Raw genomic sequence first — 25262 nt, forward strand, 5'->3', positions numbered from 1 at the left:
GTGGCTGATCCAGAGGACTACAAAGAGAGGTCTCTCCGCCCTGCCCTTTCCTCTTCCTCTCTTCCATTTCTTTCTCCCTTCCTCCCCCTACCCCCATCCTTCCCCAGGCCCTTTTCTTTCCTTCCTTCTCACCCCACCTGCTCCTCCCTCCCTCTCTGGCTTCTGCATCTTCCCTAACTTTCTTCTTTCTCCCTTCAAAACCCTTCATGCTGATTCTCCCTGGGCCGGCAGGGGTTATTTTCCTTGATGTTTTCAGAAAGGCCTTGCTGCAAGCAAGTCTCTGGGCCAGGAAGATCACACAGACACACCTCTGCACACAAACCCATGTCTCACACCCACACGCACACGTGCACGCCTTTTCAGCATGCCCAAGCATAGTGTCTGCCTCCTCCTTGGATGTCACATGAGCAAAAGGGCTGGGAAAGAATGGAGGGCTCTCTGCAGAGGCCAAGCAGAGCATTACCGTCAACACTACCACTATCATTATCCAATCCATCGCCAGGCACTTGACCTACCCCGGGATGATCACAAGACCAGCCAGAATCTGTCCTCAGCAGGGGGCTCTTAGGGCACAGATCCCTCGCCCTCAACTGGGGACAGTCAGGAGTCCTCAGAGAACAGACCCTCCCCCAAGGCCCCGCCCAGGAGGGCAGACATGATGAAGGGCCATTTGCCAGGATTGAGTATTTGTCAGCCCAGGAGGCTGGATGATGTATTAACAGGACTTTAACGAGCTTGGGGAGGAGGAGCCACACTTCACTGCCTGAGCCTGGTGGGCAGAGGAGTGACCAGATCAACCTCACCTCCATCTACTAACATAAGTCAACCTATGCCTGTTTGCCTATCAGAAACAATTCAGTGCCTCCAAGTTGCAGCCCTTTCCGTCCTGAAGTCTGGTAAAGGCCTCTCAGTATGCTATCTTAGGGAAGGCCTTCCTGAGGTCTAACCTCATCTTTCATACCAGCTCTGGAGGAATGGGGGAGGGGTGTGTGTGAAGGAGAACCCCATCGCTGCTCCAGGGGAGCACCTTATCAACTCCTTCCTCCACCCGCACTCCTGTCATCCACCCCACCCTGGAGCCTGGAGGAGCATGGCCTCCACTGACACCTAGCCACCCTGCCCTAGCAATGCCAGTCTTGGCCTCCAGGCACCAGTGCTGCTGGCTGGGGTCACTCAGCTCATGTGGACATTCCCCTTATTCCTGCCCCTGACCCTTAGGGACCCTGACAGATAGGGTGGAAAGAGTACAGTCGATTCTAGATTCAACTTTGCTGGGTGACCCCAAGCGTGTCTCCTCTCTGGTCCTCAGATACCCCATCAGTAAAAAAATTCTCAACAAATTCCTTCTCCCTCCGTTGTCTCAGGTTTGTCCCTTCAACTTGGGGTTCAGTTTTCCGACAGCAGCTATGGCTCCATTTCTTCTGCCTTTCCAATTTTGAAGCCAGAGTTTTCAAATGCCCCACCATTCTGACCCTGTGCCAAGGTGTGGTCCTAGGGATGTAGAGTAGAGAGGAAGAGAGAGTTCTGGGGTCCGAGAAGATCCTGACTTTGGTGAATTCCAGAAACTGCCTGGGTTCTAGTCTTGCTTTCTTCTGTGGATTGGGGAAAATATAGGAGCCTCCTGGTTTCCCTTAAGGGTACTTACTTTGGGAGATCAAAACCCACAGCTACCAGAGAGGGCTAGTGAGACCCCAGAGGAACCACTACTGGCAGAAGGGAAGGGGAGAGTTTAGAATTCTACAAAACACTGAGGACAGAACACCACTGGGCAGCTGGAGTGAGAGCACAAGGGTAACCTTGTCCAGCTAGTGCTCAGAGAGGGTGAGCAGCGCCGGAAGGAAACAAAAAACATCTCAGAAGACACACCCACAAGCACTGCCCTTGCGTGGGAGCACAGGCGATCTTGGGACCCGTGGTGCTCAGCATCTCCTAAGGAGGAAATGTATCTGGAATTTCCAACCTAAGCTTGGATCTCTCTCCTACAACTTCCTGGGGCAAAGTGGGTTCTGTGGGCTGCTCGCTCTGCGGGTTTCCTTTCCTGTCTGGGTCGCTGCTGAAGCCTTGAGTCACTGTGTCTGACGGAATTCTACCCTCGGAGGTACTGCCCCAGGAGAAGGATGTGCCTTTGGGACGCTAGGTGTTCCCAGCACAGAGTGGACGCTCGCAATGTTTGAATGAATGCACTCATCAATGAACGCCTTTGGACAACTCTTAAGCAGATCACAGGTGCGGGATTCATCTTGCTTGGCTCAGTGTGGCTGCCGTCTTCTTGGGGAGAGCCCTCCAGTGAAGCTCACAGTTTAGACATCACATCCCACCCTCCATTGCCCACCTCCTGGGCCCTCGGTTTTCTCCCCGAACCCACCCCACTTGGAGTCCGCGCAGAGCAGTGGACTTGCTGAGCTGCGTGTATCCCACCCACTCTGTGCATCCGGGCTGGCAAAGCCAACAGTTCACCTGGGGCAGGTGGGAGGGTGGGAATGAAAGAGTGAGTCCACCAGGCTTTGGCCGAGAGGCCGAGGCAGTCCAGGGAGTGGGGGTCGAAGGCAGCTAGCGGACGGGGCGGGCCGGGCCTGCTGTTTTCCCCTTTGCCCTTCGACCCAGGAAGCCGCTCACACCCGGCGGACACGCTCGGCCGCCCTACTGCTCAGTCCCGGCCTCCCCCTTCGGGGACCGCTCCCCACCCGGCCCGGCCTCCACCCCCACCCCAACTTCCCGCTCCAGAGGCCCAGGAGAGGCGGGGGCGGGCCTGAGAGTGGCGCAAGGACACTCCACACCAAGGGTCATTTGCTCTTTTTTCCCCCTCTGTGGCTAATTTATTTTAGAGCTAGGGGAGGAGAGGGGCGGGGCCAGGCCGGCTGGTGGAGGGGAGGGGCCCGGCGAGCCTAGGGGAGATGGGGGCGGGGCGGGGGCGAGGAGGGGAGGGCGGGGAAGTGGCCGGGGGTGGAGAGGGCCGGGGAAGGGGCGGGAGTTGGGGGAAGGGAGGGGCACCAGGGCAGGGGAGGAGCAGGGAAAGGGGAGGGGAGCAAAGGCCTGCAAGGGAGGGCGCTGGGGGCGGGCGAGGGGAGGAGGGGGGGGGGGGGGGGGTCCTGCCTGCGGGGGGAGCCGGGGCGGCCCCTTGTCCGGCCACCCCCACTGCCCAGTCCTGCTCCCGCCCGCGGCGGCCGCAGCAGCCGCAGCAGTAGCGGCTCCAGGATGGTGAGCGCCGCTGCCCCCCAGCCCCGGCCAGTCGCCCCCGGCCCGCGCCCCGGCCCCGGGGCCGGACGCCCCCTCAGGCCGCGCACACTCACCTAGGACCCGGCCGGGATGCCGAGGTACGAGGCCGCGGGCCCGGCGGGGGCAGGCACGGGAGCGCGCGGGCGGGCCGAGGTCAGGGGGTGGTGACCGTTCGGTCGGGGTGTCCGGAGCTTTGTCCGCGGGCGCGGGGCAGTGCGAGGGCCGGAGAGGGCGGGGGCTGCTGGTCGCGGGGTTCGACGAGGCGGGGGTCGAAGGGCAAGGCCAGCGAGAGACCCAGGCGGGTGCGTGGGAGCTGCGGGTCACTTCCCGCGGGGAGGGGGCGGGCAGGGAAGGGGCTCTCCTCTCGCCGCCGACGGGCACCCTCTTCGCCGCCCCCTTTGGTGTGGAGGCTGCAGCAGTAGCGAGCGGCAGGCTCTGGGGGGAGCCTGCGGGATTGGGGGGTGGGGACCCAGAATTTGCAGGTTCGGGTCCCAGAAGGATCCAGTGTCCGGAGCCCGAGGACCGGCCCGAGGCCCCTCCCACTCCGTCAGGTCTTTGTCCAGCGGCCCCTGTGTGTGAGGGAGGGGGGTGGGGGCTGGGTTCCAGGCCCGGAGATTCCCCAGCATCGTGACGGGGCAGTGACAGGAGACCGAGGCCACTTGGGGCCCTGCGTCTCACGCCCACCCGCTGCCTTTCTTCTCTTCTGGCCCGGGAGAGCATAGCCCCCATCTCCGAGTGAGGGAAGCCGCACTTACCTTTACCCCTGGGCTACAGGCTGCTTGGGAGACCCTCTAAGCTCCCGGCTCTCTCCCTAGAGCCCTTTAAACTTCCCCACTCCGAGAGCCCTCTCTTGATCTACACAGAGATTCCCTTACTAAGGACCCCGCTCTGTAGAGGGTCCTCCGCTAGGGTTGGGCACACAGTAGGTGCGCAGGAAATGTAGGCCTCCTCCTCGGGCCCCTCCAGTCCGGTGGCCTCTTGGGCGGAGAAGGCCTGGGAAGGGGTCTGCGCGGGGGCGAGTGTAAGCGGCCTGGAGCCTGCGCCCAGCGGCAGCCAGGAGCCCAGAGCGGAGGGGTGGGTGGGCTGTTAAAGGGACGGTCACTAAATCAGGATTAGGCCGTGGGGCTGTCAGGCTGCCAGGCCCTGTCTCCATGGATACCTAATTTGGAGGAGAATAGAGGACGGAAGAATGTTTGCGTTGTCGTCCGCCAGGGCTGCAGAGGCTAAGCGGACTCCAGCCCTCGGCCTGGCAGCAAGGAATGGGGACCCGGTTCGAACCCCACTCTGGGCTGCGCAGGGCGCGAGAACTTTTCGGTCTGGGGGCCCAGAGCCTTCCCTGAGGAGTTGCTGTAGTGGGCCAGGCGGTGCGGTGGTCCAAAGAACTCTGACCGTGCACAGGGAGCCCCAGACCCTCCCCGAGTCCAACCTGAACCCCGATGCATCCTCCTGGGAAAGGCCGGGCTGGGGTTCCTCAGAGCCCCCCTCCCGGAGCTCCTAGCCGGGAGCAAACACCGTCCTCCGCTGCTCGGTAGGCGGGGAGGACGGACGCGCTGGGCGGCTCGAGGTTGAGCGCGGCGGGACCTCGGCGCGCGCGGGTACCCGGCGGCCGCCCGAGCCGCGGGGCAGGGGGCGGGGCGGACTTCCTGGGGTGGGCGACAAAGGGGCGGGGCTTGCCTGCCGGCCTCGCTCCGCCGGGTGACAGGCCTCGTAAATCCCCCTCTCCCATATTTAACGCCATTTCATTTATTTCCACTCGATTCCTTGGGAGTCCGCAGCAACCACCGCTGTTAAGGAGCGACCCTTGTGTCCTCCCTGTAATGTCTTCTTGAGGGAAGTCCTCTTGGGCCAAAGGGAATTAGCTCTGTGGGGACAGTGGAGTGGCTCCTGGGGGAGGCCCAGTGACCTCCACTTTTCAAGGGGACCCCCATCTCCTCAGGGGAAGAGGAGGGCTGAGAGACACATGGATACGTTTGGTCTCCGAGGGCCTGGCCATGGCGTAAGGGTGGGCGGGGCTGAGGATGGGGTGAGTGGACAAGTCCAGTGCTCCGCCTGGAACGGGGCAGGAGAGGGACCCGACCCGAGTGTGGTGTTCTCAGAGCCTTGCTCTCCGTCATCCATGGCCGTAGCTTTTTATGGAGCAAGAATCCCCTCCCCTCCCCTGCCTGGGCTCCCGCTTTATTGAAGAGACCTCAGACTCTCCACGCAATTTCACGCCTCTCTGCCTTTGCTCTTGCTGTTCCCTCAGCCAAATGCCTTCCCATTGTCCCTGTCCCTCCGCAGCCTCCTCATTCTTCAAGGCCCGACTCGGACGCCACACTTCCCCCATGTAGCCTCCCCCAGAGCCCCCAGCTCTAGGCACTCACTCCTCTCTGCATGTTCTAGCCCTGCACCTGTGCCTCCCCTCAGCCTCGGAGGCTGTACTGGCGCAAGGCTTTGCCTCCAGGAGGCCAGGGGTGGGGCGTATACTTCCCTGCACCCCATCCCCACTGGGCTTGGCACTTTGTAGGTGCTCTATAAATATTTGTTGGTTGAATAAAAGGGTTTTCGTTAGGGCAGCCTGCAAACCATGGCCTTCCAGGCAAATAGCTCCATGCTCCTGGATGGGTGGAGGTCCCTGGGTGGGTCTCTTCCTCCTCCTCCTCCTGGCCAACCCTCCCCCACCCCCAAGTCCGGGAGGACTTTGCCCCTTCCTTTCCCCACAGACCAGCATTCTTTCTCTGCCATTATCATCCTGTTAAACAGAGAGGCCAGTCAGGATCCATATGGATCACATTAACAATTGCTTATTATCTGGGCCAGGACTGCCCCCACTCTCCACCCCCAGCTCCTACTGCTGCAGTTGCTGGACCCTTAGGAACCCAGCTTCCCCCTCCCCCACCATTGGTCAGCCAGGGATTGCAGGGGACAGCCTGATCTCCCTTACCCTCCATGTGCATTCTATTTAATTTGCTTCTTGGCTGGCTCCTCTACCCGATTTAATGAAAACTAGTTTCCCCATGGGAGCATGGCTCAGTGAAGTTCCAGGGTTGCTGAGGAGAGGGGTGGACTTCAGTTCAGATACACCTGTGGTCCAAAACACCGAGAGCCTCTGCCTTCCAGTGAACAGAGGCTGTGGGCTGCAGTACTGCAGAACACAGGACTGACCATGGGGTATACTGGTGTATTCTGCCATCTCAGCCCTGGGCTGGCCCCGCTCCCTTTTGGGAGCTGGCAGGCTAGCAAGGAAGATGAAGGCAGGAGAGACCCTGTGAGACCGTTTGGGTCCCCACTTTGTGTTTCAGTTGAAGAATCAAGAAATTCAAGAGTGGCTGCTGAGTTAGCCTTGAAAGATGAGGAGTGGAGTTTCTGTTTAAATGCATATAGCCCAAGAAGGAATGGAAGGGATCTTCAAGATAACCAGGCCTCACCCCAACCAGGCCTGGGTTCATAACTTTTTTGATTTACAGACCCCCTCAGAAGGACCGACAAAAGCCATCCCCAGAAAAATCCACGTTTATCAGTTGACACTAGACTTTGTATTCTGCCTTAAAGGGCTCTTAGACCCCCTGAACCCCATGGAGTCTGTGCGTCAAGAACCCCTTGCCTTAGTCCAGATCCCCCTGAAGGGCTGAGAGCAGAGTGAGGCCTAGAGCCCAGCATTCTTGCCCTTCACTCTGTGCTTTCTCCATGGCAGGAGGACAGGATAAGCCAAGAGACCAGGGGTATCGGATAGAACTGCTGGGCCCAACTTTGAGTGGGAAAGGTTCACCCTGCCTGGGTCAGGCTATGGGCCAGTCATCTCATCTCTGAATGTGTCACCTGGAGTGAGGAGGTCCAGGGGTTATTTTGTTTCAGAACCCACTCATCCCAAGGATGAGTGACAAGAGTCTAGCTCTTCTCTGAGCATTCTCTTAAGTGTCTTGATGAATCATAGCTAGCACATAGAACTTATGTGTATATCTTATTCTAAATATCTCATCTGTGAATTGCAACTATCACAGAGAGTCGGATACGACTGAGCAACTTCACTTTCACTTTTCACTTTCATGCATTGGAGAAGGAAATGGCAACCTACTCCAGTGTTCTTGCCTGGAGGATCCCAGGGATGGGGGAGCCTGGTGGGCTGCCATCTATGGGGTCGCACACGACTGAAGTGACTTAGCAGCATGGCACCCTCCTTGTAAGCATTTTTGTGACAGTTAAATGAGGCAGGAGCCACAAGCCTTGAGCTCCATTCTTGAAGGACTATGGGCCTGTGAGGGTCTGGTCAGAAATGCAGTGGACAGTGCTCAGGGCTATACAGATCTTCCTTGACTTATGATAGGGTTATGTCCTGATAAATGCATCATAAGTTGAAAATATTTTTAGGTCAAAAACACATTTAATACACCTAACCTACTGAACAGGCTTCCCTGGTAGCTCAGATGGTAAAGAATCCACCTGCAACATGGGAGACCTGGATTCGATCCCTGGGTTTGGAAGATCCTTTGGAGGAGGGCATGACAACCCTCCTTGCCTGGAGAATCCCATGGACAGAGGAGCCTGGTAGGCTACAGTCTATGATGTTGCAAAGAGCTGGACATGACTGAGCCACAGCACAGCACAGCACAACCTACTGAACATCATAGCTTAGCCTTGCCTACCTTACAGGTGATCAGGAATACTTACGTTAGCCTAAAGTTGGGCAAGATCATCTAAGACAAACGTATTTTATAATAGTGTTTAGTATCTCATGTTAGTTATTGAAGACTGTACTGAAAGCGAAAAACAGAATGGCTTAATGGGTGCAAAATGGTTGTGAGTGTATCACTTGTTTACCCTTGTGATGGTATCACTGGGAGCTGCACCTCATTGCCACTGTCTGGCATCACAGGAGAGGATCCTACTGTGTATTACTAGTCTGGGAAAATATCAACATCCACAATTCGAAGTATAGTTTCTACTGGATGAATATCACAGCATTGTAAAGTCAAAAGGTTTTAAGTCAAACCATCATGGGTTGGGACTGTCTTTGATTACTACTGATGTTGACATTTTCCTGCTTGAGCCAGTCAAGAAGAGACTGCAATGGAGCCATCCAGGTACCTTGCTCTCTTTTCCTTTAGTACTGAGGAGGCATGGACAGTCAGCCTTTGCAGTTCACCTTGGGGACTGGTGGTGGGGTGGACAGTTCTCAGTGAATGAGAGCATTAGTCAGTGGTTTCAATCCAGCCTCCATAGGCCCCATCCCCAATTTATGATGATAATTCTTGCCTCCCACCCAAGGGCCCAACCCCTGGGCTGCAGTGATCCTGCCAGTCATCTCCAACTCTTTGTGACCCCATGGACTGCAGCACACCAGGCTTCCCTGTCCATCACCAGCTCCCAGAGCTTGCTCAAACTCACGTCCATCGAGTCAGTGATGCCATCCAACTATCTCATCCTCTGTTGTCCCCTTCTCCTCCTGCCTTCAACCTTTCCCAGCATCAGGGTCTTTCCCAATGAGTCAGTTCTTCAGGTGGCCAAAGTACTGGAGTTTCAGCTTTGGCATCAGTCCTTCCAATGAATATTCAGGACTGATTTCCCTTAGGATTGACTGGTTTGATCTCCTTACTGTCCAAGGGACTCTCAAGAGTCTTCTCCAACACCACAGTTCAAAAGCATCAATTCTTCAGTGCTCAGCCTTCTTTATGGCCCAACTCTCACATCCACACGTGGCTATTGGCAAAACTATAGCTTTGACCAAACCCTGCCACTAGACAGGTCTAATTGCTTGGACAAGTCACATACTCTGTGTCTCAACATCTTCATCTGCAGAAGGGGAATAAGAACACTGGTGAGTGAGTTTGTAGGTAACAGAGGCCTTGGTTTCACATAGTGTGTTCTTTGGCTCTGAAGTACATGCCTACCTCTGGTGACCTTTTCAGTGACTCGGAACCCATGCATGGAACCTCCTCCCAGGGTAGGAGGAAGGAGAAAAAGAGGACATGTATGTGAAAGTTCTGGCCCAGGGCAGGGCTTGCCCTGGATATCTTTGAAGTCCTCTCCAAAGCCGAGTCCAGGCAGTAGGGGGCTCAGGAGTGGGTGAGAGGAGAAGCAGCTTGGCTGCTACCTCTGGAGTCCCTCCAGCTCCCCTCGCTGTCTGGGAGACCCAGGCCACCTGACCCCAGCCCGTTGCTGGGATTAATCAATCGGGGATGGAGGGGAAGATGCGACAAAGAGGCTACTTTTACTCTAACAAACCTGTGTCGAACACCTGCTGGGTCTTGGCACTTTGCCAGGTCCTGGGTGTATCTCCACCAGGCTCCCAAGGGTGCCCAGCCATGGCCAGGATTCCTGGGCCCCTGATGGTCCCCACACACTCGCCGTGCACTTGAGTGGGGCTATCATGCCTCACATCTCCCGGAGCCACCCTCCGCTTCCTGTGTGGCCTGGGAGGAGCAGAGCACATCTGCAGGCAGCCCTGACCCTGTTCGCTTTGCTGCAGGCCCCTGCATGAAGCCCGGCCACACTCGCCATACACTCTGCAGGGCCCTGAGCCAGGCCTGAATACTTTATCCGGGTAGCCATTCATCCAAGGCTTCCCTGGTGGCTCAGACGGTAAAGAATCTGCCTGCAATGCGGGAGACTCATGTTCAATCCCTGGGTGAGGAAGATCCCCTGGAGAAGGGAATGTTAACCCACTCCAGTGTTCTTGCCTGGAGAATTCCATGGACAGAGGATCCTGGTGGGCTACGGTCGGTCCATGGGGTTGCAAAGAGTTGGACACGACTGAGTGACTGTCACTCACTCACTCAGTCTTTCATCCAGTGAGGGTTATTTCTAACGTGGTCCCACTTTCAAGGAGGTTACAAGACAGTCAGGGACCAGTGGACAGGCCAAAGGACAGGCTGAGCTTTGAGAGCCACACTCCTGGTTTTCCCCGCATAGAAGGGAGCGCTGAGGGTGGTTGAGCTGGGAGCGGTGGACGGGCCTCAGGATGGGCTGAGGGGAGACTTGGGCAAGAGACCGGTTCCTTCACACCAGGGCATTGCATCATCAGCAGACTCCTGAAGAGACTTCTTTTCCCCAAGGGGACCTTTCATAGGTGACAAAGGTGCTAATTTAGTGGGAATTAAAATGGCAACCCACTCCAGTGTTCTTGCCTGGAGAATCCCAGGGATGGTGGAGCCTGGTGGGCTGCCATCTATGGGGTCACACAGAGTCAGACATGACTGAAGCGACTTAGCAGCAGCAGCAGCAAGAAACTGGGAGAGTCCACCTGCTGCTGACTGGCCTACTGGGCCCTTGGATGCTTGAGAGTCTGAGGTGTTTGTTCTTCTTTCAGGCCAGCAGGGGGAAAAAACTAGTGAGATTTGGGTTATACTGAAAAATGACACCTCCCCACCTCATCATGTTCTTCCACACCTAGCCGGTCTGCCCGAAAGTTTCTGTCAGGGCAGAGGGCCTCCAGGGAACTCTGGCCATCAGAGAGTATCACCGCTCCCATCCATCTCCTCAGAGAGACAGTAGCCACTGGTGGCCAGTGACACTCATCCCTCTAGGAAGGGGCTCCTTTTCCAAGTGGACTTTGTCTTACGTGTGATGGCTGTTCTCCTATCTCTGTCTTCCACACTGTAGCCCTCTTTAGGCCAGAGTCTTGGGGCCTGAACCCCTTGTTGGGAGAGTAGAAACTGTCTCATAGGGGTAGGGTGGCCAGGAGTTCAGTTTTTGGACTTGCTAGGTTTGCCGTGTCTATTAGACATGTAAGTGGGGATGACCCAGAAAAACTGCAAAGGAGCCCATCAACCTGCCTGGAAGTGCCCCTCCCAATAGAGTCTCTCATGTTGAATGCCTCTACTGATGGGGAGCTCATCACTTTTAGAGAATCCACATGTTATCAGACAGCTAACATTAAGCCCCAAATCTTTCACGGCAAATTCAACTCATTTGAGGATGGTGGGAAGGGGGACAGGCGGGGAGGGGCTGCATAGAGCTGCCACTCAGAGGTGGCTTAGGTATTCAGAAATATCTGACCCCCAGAAGTCTCTCTTCCTCCAAGTAAACACTCCCCATTCCCTCGTCATGGTCTGCTGCAGCTCAATGCCTACCTCTCTGATCCCTCTCCTTAGGGCTGTAACCAGGGTCTGGGGTCTCAGACCTGCAAGGACTGAGGTGCCAAAGTAAAGTATGGATAAAGTGTGGGTTTGTGGCTGAATCGGTGGGGGGAGGCAATCAAGGGAAAAGGAGCTAAAGAGGGGGGGGGGAGGCTGATGAGGGTGGTGGGAATCAACATACTGTTTCCTTAGCTGTTAGATGGGAATAACATCGGCTGCTCAAGTGAGAGGCAGAACAGCCTCTGCAGCCATACTGCCCTGGAGGGTGGCACCAAGTCCTAGCTTGGTGACCTCGACAAGTTAACTGTGCCTCAGTTTCCTCCTCTGGGAATTGTTGTGAGGATTACACCAGGTCATGTTCTTCCAGCAGTGCTTGGCTCTTGTTTTGGGATCTCAAACTGGCACAGACAGGAGTTGCCGTGGTTGTCTGGTCTTTGCCTAGCACCGTTCCCCCAACCCCAACTCCTCTTTCTCTCTCTGTTCCTGTGTCCCTGCAGATGTCAGGGCCACCCCCTTGAGGACAGCCCTGCCCACTCACACCCAGGTAGACCGGCCAGGCTGCATAGCTGGAGTTACTTAGCTTGGCTCCCCCAGGGCTGGGAAGGGAGAAGGAGCAGGCAGAGGCAGCCACTGGGGAATCCAGGGTGGGCTGCCTGGGCCTGCCCCCTTACCGCTGCTCGCCAGGCGGTGGGGGCATCTGCTCTCACCAAACCCTATGCAGGAGTGGGGAGGCTATATATGGGGCCCCAGAAGGTGGGGTCACCCAGACTTTAAAGCTTAAGCTTTTTGGAGATCATGTGCCACCCAAACTGACTCAAGTCAACTTTGGATCCTAAACCAGGCTGTGGGGAGGAGGTGGGGTTTGAGATGGGGCCCTTTGTCTGCTGGGCTGAGACCCGTGGTCCACGATCCTTGAGAAGTTCATGAATGGAGCTGTATTCCAATGTTACTAGTTCCCTTTGTAGCTCCATGTTTTTAAAAGTTCTACCCCCTACAGCTTTATTAAGGTGTAACTGACAAAGTAATCCTGGTGTATCATTTTCTAAAAACTGAAGTATAATCGACATAGATCACTGTATTAGTTTCAGGTATACAGCATAATAATTTGATGTTTGTGTATATGAAGAAATGGTCACCACAATAAGTCTAGCTAACATCTATCACCATACGTCGTTACACCTTTTTCTCTCTTGTGTGTTTTTATCTTATGTATTGACAAGTAATTTTGAGAATAGGCCATGGGTTTACTAGGCTGCACAAAGGGCCTATGACTGAAAACTGGTCAAGAGGGCTGCCTAGGGACAGGAAAAGTATGGGTCAGGATGAAGTTAGGTCTGGCATGGAGGGCTCTCAAGAGGGACCTGAAGGGGCATGTGGCTTATCTAGGCAGTTTCTACAAAGGGCAGAAGAGAGGGCAGGGCCCTGGGGTTCCCCCCTTTATTGGCAGAGGAGGAGCAGGTGAGAGGTGCCCCAGGACACAGGGCAGCAGGGCCAGGGGTGAGGCTAGGACATCCAGGGAAGCTCTGGTCTGGGACTCAGTCCCCCCGCCCCCCCCAGTCATACCCGAAAGTGGAGGGGCCTCACACCGCAGGGCAGAACCGCCCGCCTGGGGGAGCCCAGCTGGGAGGCTGCACTTCTCTCCAAGGGGTCCCTTGTTCCACTCCTTTTGGTGCCAGAGGTCCTCCCCAGCCCCGCCTTTCCCAGGCTGAAGTGCTTGGCCAGCCCCCTTGGGATCCACGTCTGAGGAGTGCCTGGTGTGTCGCCCCCATCCCTGGCCCTCTTCCGGGCAGTCTTGAAAGCTCCACCCTTCTTCCATTGCCTTCACACTGGCCTGGGGGCATGCTGGGACATGCTGGGTCCTCACTTTCACAGTGGAGGAAACAGAGAGGTTTAGACACCTACCTCCCCGTCTCAGAGGCTGACCCACTCCTCGCATCATCTGAGCCCTGAAGGAGGTGGGACTGTGACCTACAGATGGACCCCTGGGCTCAGAGACCTCCCCTAGTCCCAGGTCAGTCCAGATACCTGAATAACTCAAGTCACTAGTACAACCAGGCCGCATTTGAGGGTCCCTGGAAGCAGCCAGTTAAGATGAGAAAAGGAGAAAGAAGGGAAGGAGTGTGTTCTGCTGTCCAGGGGGCTTGCACCACAATCCCCTCCTAGCAGTCTGTTGGGGGTACTGAATGACGTCATGAAGACCAAGACCCCGGCCCAGGATGCAATGACCTCTGGAAGATAACAGCCTGACCCTCCAGCCTTGGAAAACACAGACATAGGGTGGGCCCTCCTTCCCTTTCTGTCCTGCCCCAGGGCCCAGGAGTTGAGGTCCACCTTGATCTGCTTCAGAGCAGCTCAGGTAGTGAGAAGGGCATGTGGTGGGTGGACTGCTGTCCTGAAAGCAGCTATCAGCCCCAAAGATGCGCTTTCTTTGGTTTCCATGAAAACTCTATTTGCTCAATACAGTGCTTCACACTGACCTGGGAAGAAGCCCATCGGCTTTGCTGACCTTCACTGAGGGGCGAGCAACTGATACCCTGGGACCTCCCAGAGCTGTAGGTGGTTTAAAAGAGGATGCCTATTAACCAGAACGATTTTCTGTTGCTGAAGTTTCAGGCAGCCTAAGTGAAGCAAACAAAATTGAGGCAGGTAGCGACAAACTGGGTTTTCTTTAGAGGAAGGGGCAAGGGTGATAACTGGGCCAGTTCTCCCTACCTGGTGTCTCCAGGGAGATGAACTGGGGACAGGAAACCAGTATCCCCTGCCCCATGTTTCTGGATATCTCCCAGCCCGGGGAAGGGGTGAGATTATGTGGCTGGAAGGAAAGGGCTCTGAGCATCTCCCAGCAGCTCCAGCCGCCAGAAGGGTAAGAGAAAACGTGATGGAGGCGCTGTCGGAAAGAAAGGGGTGGCAGCAGAGTAGAGCTGGAAAAGCGATCAGCAGCTCTGTGATGAGGCTGAAATTAGCCCCGGCGGCCCCAGGGCCACTCAGGAGAGAAAAAGAGCTGTCATTCATGGAGGGCAGACCCGAGGAGCTCCCCCAAAGGCAACCAGGTCCCAGGGAGTACAGGGTGGTCCCCAAGCCCTGGGGACAGATGCCCTTCATTGGAGCTGGGAGTAGGATTCAGTCTGCTACTCATATAAAGCACTGGCTGCCCCCTGTCCTGGTCCTGCACCCCAGGACCTTCTGCAGCAGTGAGGCAAGCCTGGGAGCCATGCCCAACCTTCTCGGGGAGTAGATGGGCTGTTTGATCAGTGAGTGTGTAAATTGGGATTTTATGGCTCGCTTATTCACTGCTGGAGCTGGGGCCCCCAAATTCCTCTGTGTCCCAGAATGCTTAATTTAGTCCTGAGCTTTCCCCTGGGAGAGGACAGAGGACAGCTCTCCACAGGCCCCCTCCCCTCCTGCTGTGTCTCCTCCCAAGGCCCCAGGCTTTGTCATTGCAGGTTGAGCGGTTCAAATGTGCTAATACACTCCCTGGGGGTCGCTGGACAGTGGGACTTACCCTTCAGTGCTGTGATTGGAGGTTCATGGCAGCAGCTGGGAGTGTGTGTGTGTGTGTGTGTGTGTGTGCACTCACACGTGCTTGCTGTGTGCCTGTTTGAGGGGAGGGGTTTGGGGGGTGTCCATCCTGCTCAGACCACTGGGCAGAGACAAAGGATCTTCATCTAACCTGCAACAAGGATTAAGTCCAGAACAAGCCACATGCCTACCTGGTCAAGCTGGTTAGGGAGCCCACCTGTCTGTCTTTACATCCTCTTATTACATCTTGACGTGGTGGGACTCACTCAGTGTGCACTGAATGGGTGGATGGATGAGTGACCACAAGATGGACTGCATTTTTAACTGGGGTTGTGTGTGCTCGAATAATTCAGCATCTACAGATTCCTAAATCTCCCCCTAGGATTCCTAAGTATCCCCCCTTCCTCTCACTGCTGACACAAGGCCGGGCCTGAAGGACTGACCAGGCCTCAGGGGACACAGCTGTGACCCCCCAGACTCTGTTGCCGCTGGAGACTGCTTTCGCTGTGGCCAGGTTTTCCCCTGCCGGCCCCCATCTGTCCATGGCATTTGATGAGGATGAGGATGGTGGGGGAGGGGGGAGGAGTGTTGAGCCGCTGATGGGGGAAGGAAGGCGGCACAGCCCGAAGGGCCAGATGACAAACTGCCCTGTCCTGTCCTCTCCTCTTCAGCCTGCCCCTCCTCTCCGGGTGGCAGGCGGGACAGGCTGAGCTGGTGGGGAGTGCTTGGCCTAGTCAGTTGTCTGCCCTTCCTCCCTGGCTCCTGGGGAGGCTGGAGTCCTAAGCAACAGAGTCCCAAGTCCTAGGGATGTCTTACCTGGAGACCCTAAGAAATGAGACTCCATTCAAGTTCAAGAGAAGCCGGCGGAGGCTCTAGCTATCGCGGGAAGCATTCACCAGAATCGATCCCGGCTGGAATGAAAGCAGTGCTGTCCCACGGAACTTTCTGAACGCTTGTGGGTACACCACCCCATGTGACTAGTGAGTGCTTGGGGTGTGGTGAGCGCTATTGAGGAACCGAATTTTTAATTGAATTTCATTTTAGTAATATATTTTTATTTTAAAATAATAGTAAGAATACATGATTTCACTTAAAATAATTAGTATATTTTAATGAATTTACCTTTAAATAGTTCCCCATGGTGAACGGCTGTGATGTGGACTGCACAGGATTAGAGGCTGTTTTCAGAGATGGAAGCCAGGCTCCGGGGTGCAGAGCCCTTGCTGCCGGTGTGTACCTTAGGCAGGGTTCTTGCGAGTGTGCAGTGCCCTCTCCCCAGTCTGTCGGAGACCTCAGCCCCAGGGCAGATCATGTGCTCCTGTGGGTAGCTGAGTGGCCCTTAGGAGGTCCTGGCCAATGAGAGGGCCCAGTACCCAGGGACAGACCGACAGCCCAGAGGGGGAAGGAGTGGCTTCTAGAGCTCTAGACTTTGAGGCATCTTAGAACTTCCTTGGGGGTGTCAGTCCTAGAAGGCTTCCTGGAAGAGGGAGTGGGGAGCAGGCTGGGGGTTGTGCCTCAGAGCCTAGCCGTGTGTTTGGTGCCCAGACGCCTTGGCCAAGGCTGGGAGAGGGAGGGGCTGGCAGCATAGGCTGGGAGTCCCAGCTTCCCTGCTTACTAGCTGTCATGACCTTGGGAGAATCACTCTTCTTTCTCTGAGCCTTCATTTTGTCTTCTGTAAAATGGGGAGAATGTGCCTATCTAGCAGGGAAGCTGTGAGGATAAAACTGAATGGCAGTTATTAAAAATTCTTTGCAAACACTAAAAGGCTGGTGGAGAAGGAAGGTGTACCCTCAAGGGTGCTGGGCCCCTGGCCTGGCCTCTCAAGATCACAACAGATGGTCATAGCTTGTCTGTGGCCCTGACCGCGGACACAGGCAGGGATTTCTGCACTCTCCCCTCCCCCCAGCGCATGTGCACACACACAGCCCAGATGGGGGCCACTTGGCTGGCCTCCTGCTGTTTGGCATTTGACATATGAGGAGTCCAGGGCCAGAGCACACCCTCCACCCCAGCCACCCCCATCCCAGAGAGGAGCCAGACTGGCGGGGAGGCCTTACTACCTCAAGGAAGGAGGATCCCAAGGGCCCTGATCTCTTTACCATGTGTCCGGTGGCCTTTGATGGGAATTCCATTGCCCCTTTTGTCCCCTCTCAGAGGCCTGGCTGGGGAAAGAGAGAAGGAGGATATTTTGTAGGGGGGGGGGAAGCCAGGTGGGGTCCCTGGGGGCTGGGCTGAGTGCCCTTCAGCTCCAGTCAGATCAGGGCTGGGTATTTCCTCTGGTGTTCACAGACACGAATTCCCATGTCCGCTCCTGAAGAAGTTCCCTGGCTTTGCTTCTTGCCACCCTGAATAGCTGGTGTGGGCTCACATTTAGTCACCTGGATTTTTTTTTTTTCTTTATTTGGACACAGAGGTACTTTCAAGCCTCTTTGGTCATTTATCCATCTATTCATCCATCCATCTACCCATCCATCCATCTATTTATCCAGGTATCCATTAATTCATTTATCCAGGCATTCATCCATCCAGGGATCCATTCATCCACTCTACAGAGTCTATTAAGAACTTACTGTGTGCTTGGCACTGACCTAGGTTCTTGGGAAATGAAGTGAACAAAACCAAGTACCTGCTCTCATGCAACTTTCCAGCCGGTAAAAGACGATAAAGCAACAAGTAGGTCAGATTATGATGAGTACTACAGAGAGCAAGTTAGGGGGTCTGGGTCTGCTGCGGTGACAGCTAAGCAGAGGCCTGGAGTGAGGGGGGGGGGAGGCGTGTGGAGATCTGGGGAAACAGTGTCGAGAGCACCAAGCACAGCAAGGCCAGGGCCTCTGACTGGGAGCAAAGCCAGTGTGGAGGGAGCAGTAAGGAAGCTGCTGTGTTTGGAGGGGGTGCCCCAGGGAGAGTGGCGGGAGGGGAGGCCTGCAGGTGAAGGGAAGCGGATCGGAAGGGCAAGGTTGGCCCCTGGGAGGACTCTGACTTTTATTCTCTGTGACATAGGAGACTCTGGAAGTTTCCCGGTGGAGGAATGACATGCTCAGACATATTTTCAAAGGTCCTCTGGCTGCGTGTTGAGACTGGAGAGTGGGGGACAGGGGTAGGCGTGGGAGGGGAGATGGCAGGCTGCTGCCGTCCTCTGGGTGAGAGGTAGTTGCCGTTTGGAGAGATTTGGAAGCCAGGACCAGTCTGATCTGCTGGTCTGAGGTGTGAAAAGAGAGTGGTTAGAGACAACCCCACAGTTTCTGACCTGAGCACTTAGAAACGATGAGGCTGCCATTTTCTGAGGTGGGGAAGACTTGGGGTAAGGGAGTGAGAAACTCAGAAGTTTGACTGGGACATATCAGTTGTGCCCATTTAAGTGGGAGGGTCAGGGAGAAGTTGGACTATGTCAGTTGGGTGTGTGTGAGGGGAAACCAGGCTGGAGAATCCTCAGTGTACAGCCAGCGGTCAAGGCCATGAGCCTGGATGGGGTCTCCAAGAAATTAATGTGGAGAGAAGGATCCAAGACAACCCTGGGCTCAGCAAGGCTCAAAAGGGAGGGGGTGAAAGGAGGGCATGAAAGAAATAAAGGAGGAGAGGGGGTGGGGCACCCAGTGAAGAAGCTTCAGGAAGGAAGGGTGATAGCCAAGTCCAGTGCCGCTGAGCTGAGGACTGACCCTCAGACTGACTGTCAGATTTAACAACATGCACACAGGCAGCTGGAGTGCTGGGTGTGAAAACCTGGTTGGAGGGGGTTCAAAGTAAGAACGGGAGGGGAGGAATCAGAAATTGTAGTATAGGCATCTTTTAAATTCTTTTTTTGTTTGTTTTTTATTTTGGTAAAAAGCAAGCAGAGAGCAATAGGATGTAGTTGGAAGAGGATCAAGAGATTCTTTTGATCTCCCTTGACCCTGAGATGGGAGAAGGAGCAGCCTGTTTGTGGGCTGAAGAGGATGAGCGGTAGAGGGGGAGATTGATCACGCAGAAGAGGGGAGACTTGAGGGAACACAGTCCGAGCTTTGAAAGGGGATGGGATCCAGGAGCAAGAGGAAGAACAATCTCTGTTCTTGTTGCCAGGAGGGACTTTCTGTGGCTCCCCCAAAAGGCAAGGGGTCATTAGGACTGGAGTGGCCAAGGAGGATGCGTGAAGGAGGAAGGGACTGCCGTGGGCCCTGAAAGATGGGAAAGCGACGGTTGGCAGCGGGAGGCTTTCCAGTGGGTGGCCCTGGGCAAGCAAGGCCCTATAGGCCAGAATGAGCAAGCAGGGCTGTTTTCTAGGTTTCTTTTGGCTCCAACCATTGCAACCTCCTGGCATGCATCCCCTTCCTCATCTCCCTAGGCCGTCCTGTCTCCCTTCCCCAGCTCCAAGTTCTCCACCATTCTCCAGCCAAGAAGCAAATTTAGGGACCCTTACCCCTTGGGATCTGCCGCTACCACCAGGCTGGTTGTGTCAGGACTGAGTCAAATGTGTAGGACACCCCGCTGGTGTCCCAGAACGGGTTGGTGTGTGGAAAACGCTCACATCTGGTGTCAGAAGGGGAGCACCGAGGTAGAGGTGTGTGAGAGAAAGGGGGCACCTGCAGGAAGAGTGTGTTTCACCCTCACACAGGCCTCTGAGGCAAGGAGAGTGTTCAAATCTGCTGACTGCTCCCCTGGGATCTGCTCATCAACTGATATCCTTGCCTTCCCACAGCCTGTGGGGGTGGAAACCAATGGCCAGAAGGAGGAGGCCCTCTTTCTGAGCTTGGGCAAGTGGGACCAAACCCTGGGACTCAGTTTTATAATATTTTCTTGGGTTGGGTGTTGGGCTTCCCTGGTAGCTTGGCCTGCAGTGTGGGAGACCTGGGTTTGATGCCTGGGTTGGGAAGATCCCCTGGAGGAGGGCATGGCTACCCACTCCAGTGTTCTTGGCCTGGAGAATCCCATGGACAGAGGAGCCTGGGGGGCTACAGTCCATGCGGTTACAAAGAGTCGGACACGATTGAGTGACTAAGCACAGTGGGTGGGGTGTTTGTGCAGCGAGTGATGACAGGGACTGGCCAGCACTCCCTGCCCAGCCCCGCGCTGCGCTGAGGACACACCCCAGTGCTCTCTGCCTGCAGAGACCCATTTTAGGTGCTGCTTTAACCCCCCGCCACTGCCGAAAATAGGCTCCACTGCTTCCAGAACTGATTCTTTTCTTTCTGGCTCTTTAGACTTTTCCCTCTCTTTTTTTCCTTTTAAGGTTTCTTTTTTTTTTGTATGTGAACCGTCTTCATTGAATTTGTTACAGTATTGTTTCTGTTTTCTGTTTTGCTTTTTTGGCCCCGAGGCATGTGGGATCTTAGTTCCCCAAAAGGGATGGAACGCATACCCGCTGCATTGAAAGCAGAGTCTTAACTACTGGGAAATCCCTCCCCTTCTTTCTTTCTCTTCCTTCCCTTCTTCCCTTCCTTCCTTCTTTCTTTTCCTTTCTCTTCATCCCTCTTTCTTTCCTTCTTCCTTTCTATGGACATGATCACTCTCACCTTATCTTCCCTGTTAGATGATAAGAGTCATGAGGAAGGGTCACAATCTGATCCATTTTTCCCCTCTGACAGCTGCTGCTCAGTGGCCAGCACTCTGAGGGTATTAATATATGGAAGTGTTTTCTGGCTGGATGAGAGCAAGACAGTGAACCTGCAGAAAATGGGCTCCAGCCCCTGGACGGCAGAGCTCTGTAGCTGCCTTTCAGGCCTCCTTTGGTTCATCCCCTAAGCACTTCTTGAGCCCTACCTTGTGTCTAAGGCAGGGTGCTTGGGTCCCAGCTGCGCTGGGGCTGCTCTCTGACCAGACTGGGGGAACAGCTTCCTGAGGTGGGCACAAGAGCCGAGGCAGGCGACCCGTCCTGTCCTCCAGAGTCCCCTGCGTGTCCTCCCTGTCCTCTCCTCTTGCAGTAATTGGGGGTTGGCATGAGGTGGGGTCAGGGCCCAGTGGATGGGAGAACAGTCCCCTTCAAGCTCTGCCAGGCAGCTAGAGAACCACTGCACCCCCCCAGCCCCCCAACCACCACCACCCGGGGCACCAGTTGTGAGCAGGAGACAAAAAGCCGGCACAAAAGGCCTGTGGGAGCCGTGGCGGATAGATTAATGAGATTTCCATACGAGGCCGACAATAGGATTCTCCACTCCAGCCCCTTTGTCCCAGGCTGCGGTAATGGAGCCTGAGGAGCTGCCCCAGGAAGGCGACATCCACATGGGCCCTTGTCCTCACACGCCTGGAGCTCCAGCACAGCTGCCCCTCCTTCTGGCCCTGCCCCCAGCCCCATGGCTGAGGGAACTCTGAACCAGAGAAACTCTGAGTAGGGAAGGGGTGTTACAGGCCTTCTGAGGGAGCTGGAGGGGTGTATTGGCGTCCCTTCCATCTCAGCCTGTATAAAAGTTCCTAGTGAGAGAAAGTTTGCTGTCTACCATCTATACGGTCTCACTTGACAGCTGAAGAAAGTGAGGCTTGGAGAGGTTAGGTGTCTTGCCGGTGGACACACAGGGACCGCTCAGGGTATCTGCTGCCTCTTGATGCCACAGTGGGGGCGGAGGAGCGTCAGAGACCTGCGTGAGGGAGAAACACACTCCTCCTGCAAGTGCCCCCTTTCTCTCACACACCTCTACCTCGGTGCTCCCCTTCTGACACCAGATGTGAGCGTTTTCCACACACCAACCCGTTCTGGGACACCAGCGGGGTGTCCTACACATTTGACTCAGTCCTGACACAACTGGCCTGGTGGTAGCGGCAGATCCCGAGGGGTAAGGGTGGCCCCACAAGACTGCCCCCTTTAGGCACCAGCCACACATCCAGGCTGTTACCAGTGCTTCTGGCTGATAGGCGTAAATCAAGAGGTTCCTACCCTCTTCTCAGATTGATGAATTTGCTAGAATGGCTCACAGATCTCATGAAACCAGTTTACTTACTAGATTATCAGCTTATTATAAAAGGATGTAAGTCAGAAGCAGCCAGATGGAAGAGATGCACAGGGCAGGCATGTGGGAAGATGCCCAGAGCTTCTATGCCCTCTCCCAGCAGCCCCCCAACCACTCCTCCCCAGAAGCTCTCCCAACCCCATCTAATGACTAAACCATTGGCCACTGGTGATTGAGCTCAATCTCCAGCCCCTCTCCTTTTCCTTGGAGGTGGGGGGTAGTGTATGTGTGGGGAGTGCTGAAGGGTCCAACCCTCTAATCATGGCCGGTTCCTCTTGCCACCAGCCTTCATCCTTAGGTTTCCTAGGAGCTTTCCAAAACCCCTCATTAATACAAACTCAAGTGTGGTTGAAGGGGGCTTGTTATGAATAACAAGACACTCATTTCATCTTTATTGCTCTGAAGCTATTTCAGGAACTGAGGACAAGAGACCAGATATTATGAAGGATGCTCCTGTTGCGCTTATGCTTAGGAGATTCCAAGGGTTTGGGAAGCTGTGAGCCAGGAGGAGTGGATAAAGACTACATAATACATTCCTTTTAAAAAAGATTTGTTTTGGCTCTGCTGGGCCTTTACTGTTGCATGGGCTTTCCTCTAGTTCAGCAAGCAGGGGCCGCCTTCTAGCTGCAGGGCATGGGCCTCTCACTTTGGTGGCTGCTCTTGTTGCAGAGCAAAGGCCCTAGAGCTTGCAGGCTTCAGCAGTTGCAGCACGCAGGCTCAGTAGTTGTGGCTCGAGGGCTCCAGAGCCCAGGCCTGATAGTTGTGACACTCGGGCCTAGGTGCTCCGAGGCATGTGGGATCGTCCTGGATCAGGGATTGAACCCGTGTCCCTTGCATTGGCAGGTGGATTCTTTACCACTGAGCCACCAGGGAAACCCTACATATGTATTTCTTACTGTAAATTACACTACCACAGCCTGTGTCAGGCCTGATGCTGTGTCCTGGGCCTGGTCCACAGGGATGGGAGAGGCCCATGAGGGCCGAGATCAGTGCACTGAGTGCCTTGGCCATTTGTGAAGGCCCAGACACTCCCTCTTTGATCCTGGAAGACTTCTTGCAAATGAGGAGGAGGATTTATAGAATTCTTTTCTCCTCTTTCATCCAACAATCCTTTCTGTTACTATTTATTGATCACCTATGAGTTAGAAGGACTGGACTCTGTGTGGAGTCATGCAGAGTTCTAGCCTTCAAGAGTCCACAGACAAAAAGCTTAAGTGACATTTTCTCAACAGAGCCCCAGCCACCCCCAGTGAAGGCCACAGCCTCAAATAAGGAACTGTCTGCCCAGCCTAGGGGCGTGGATGCTTATCAGATGACCAGTGTGCTGGGAAAGGACAGCTCTCCTTGGGCTGCTTTGCAGTGAGAGGACGCACATTCTCCTGCCTGTGGGGGTGGGGTGACTGGGGCTCCCCAGGGGAAAATTGCAGGTTTGAAGTGTAAATGAGCAGCTCTTTGAGGTGTAGCCACATTTCCGAGCAAACACAGAAATGTTTCCATAGGGCCAAGGGAATGGGCCTTGGAGGCTGGGCCTTGGAGGCTGGGCCGTGTCACGGCCTCAGGCTCTTCCCTGGCTGTAAGTACCAAGGACTGGACCAGGGAGCCAGTGCAACCAAGAGGTATGGGCCTGGGGTCTGTACTTAACACTGCTGGGGTCTGAATCGTGCTCCCCTTGGTACAAGCTGGGTGACCTTAGGATGTACCAGTTTCTCTGTACCTCAGTCACTTCACCTGCCAAATGGGGATTGAGACTATAGTATTTCTCATGAGGCTCTTATGAGGGCTACACCAGATAGCGCATAAAGCAGAGTGGGGGCTGGCTCTCCCCCAGTGGGGACAGTGGGGAACCAGCATAAGGACCAGTCTGTTAAATTAGAGCTGGAAGGAACCTCCCTCACAGAGCACTCTCCACATTCCCCCAACCTCAAGAAGTGACTTGTTCAGGTTCACTCAGCAAGGTTGGGCCCCTGCTCAGGTTTCTAACTGTAATATTTATCATACTCCTTTGTACCAGACTCAGGATTCTGTATTTATTTATTTGGTCACGTCAGATCTGGGCTCTCCAGTTGTGGTGCTTGGGCTCAATAGTTGCACTGTGTGGGCTTATTTGCCCCAAGGGATGTGGGATCTTAGTTCCCTGACCAGGGATCGAACCCTTGTCCCCTGCATTGCTAGGCAGATTCTTTAACCATTGGCCCATCAGAGAAATCCGTATTTATCTTTTTAAATTCTCATGGCCACTGTGCAGGGCAAATGTTCTATTGTTTTTTAACAGATGGAGAAATTGAGCTTCAGTGACGTCCGGCAGTCGGCCCAGCCTAACACTGTAAGGGTCAGAGCCTCGATTCAAATCCAGTTCTCTGATTCAAAACCCACATTTTCCTTCAAGTCCCTGGGGCATGTCTTAATGTCTAGCTCAGCTGATATAGGGACCAGAGTATGCCCTATGAACCTGGGGAGGAGGTGGGGTACCTCTTCAGAGAAGATCCCTCCTGCTCCTGAGGGAAGCAGACCACCGAAAGGCCCCCGCCTCTCTGTGAGAGGAGAGGGCTGTAACTGGCCTGAGGGCAGGGACAGGGAGACAGCATGCTCCGCCTGCTCTCACTGCAGATAATATCATGCAGGTAGATGGTGATGCTTCTGGGAAGAATGGAGGAGGAGGACAGGAGAGATGGGCTGGTAGTCAGTGGAGGGCTTAGGGTCAAGGAAGTCTTTCTGAAGCTGGGAAAGAATTAAGCTTGCTGTGAGGGCAGAGCCGGGGCATGGTAGTGGGGAAGGTCAATTATGGAGCAAGGTCCCAGCCTAGGCTGGAGAGGTTGAGCTTGAGAGACCCTCAGGCCTCCTAGTCTCTAAAATGGATGCTGATGTAGATAAAGGTGAAAACAGAAGGCCGGAGGTGATGGAGATGTGTCCCCAGCTACAATGGAAGGGAACTGCCTGGAGCAGAAGGCCTGTGTCTAAGCAGATTGAGGGTAGAGATCAAGTGGGTAGGATGAGCTGCAGGGGCTGGGCAACCTCAGAAGGGGCTGAGTGCAGAGCAGATGAGATAGATGGGTGTGGAACCGGCAGGACAGGTTTAGAGGGCCAGAGGTAGTGGGTTTCTGGAGTCCACAAGGACTGAGGTGGGAGTGATTCAGTGCGGACCACGGTCTGGAGAGTGCGGACCTGAGTGAAGACCACTGCCAGCCAGGGCAGGAGCTGGTGAGAGGGGCTGGGAAGATACCCCATGACGCCGAGGAGGAGCAGCAGATCTGGCAGGTGAAGGAAATGCGTGTGAACAAGCCCAGACCCAGAGTCTTCTTTGCTGTATCTGTGTCTGTCCTTCTGGGAGGGACCACCTTTCCTTCCGGCATGCCCGGTTAATAAGGTTCAGGGAGAGTGCTCTGTCAGGTCAAATCTCTTTTCTCTATGTTAAGGAGCCAAAGCATATGTAATAATCAACAAAACAACAACAAAAAGCAGGTTTTGGGCCCATGTCATAACACAATCTGTACAATTCTGACGTTACCACATATGACCCTGCAACGGGAACCATCTGAGATTTCTGATGTCCCAGGAAATT

General features: G+C 54.9%; 2 protein-coding genes across 7 annotated transcripts in view; one reads left to right on the forward strand and one right to left on the reverse strand.

The window, feature by feature from the left end:
- ANKRD33 (ankyrin repeat domain 33) overlaps window positions 1–4279 on the reverse strand; it is a 43902-nt gene extending 39623 nt beyond the window's left edge. For all 4 annotated transcript variants that reach the window (XM_060412557.1, XM_060412558.1, XM_060412559.1 and 1 more), the window contains exon 1: window positions 3291–4279. The gene's annotated coding sequence lies outside the window, so the exon portion shown is untranslated. The remainder of the gene's footprint in view (window positions 1–3290) is intronic.
- The window catches only part of FIGNL2 (fidgetin like 2), a 29226-nt gene continuing 7105 nt past the window's right edge, over window positions 3142–25262 (forward strand). Inside the window, exons 1-2 of one of the 3 annotated variants that reach the window (XM_042246705.2) lie at window positions 3142–3314; window positions 23976–24958. The gene's annotated coding sequence lies outside the window, so the exon portion shown is untranslated. Of the gene's footprint in view, window positions 3315–19299; window positions 24959–25262 lie in introns of those variants that run through there. The other 2 variants (XM_027967302.3, XM_015094656.4) reach the window with 2 other exon arrangements.

Source organism: Ovis aries, chromosome 3, assembly GCF_016772045.2.
Source record: "Ovis aries strain OAR_USU_Benz2616 breed Rambouillet chromosome 3, ARS-UI_Ramb_v3.0, whole genome shotgun sequence".
NCBI classification, from domain to species: Eukaryota; Metazoa; Chordata; class Mammalia; order Artiodactyla; family Bovidae; genus Ovis; species Ovis aries.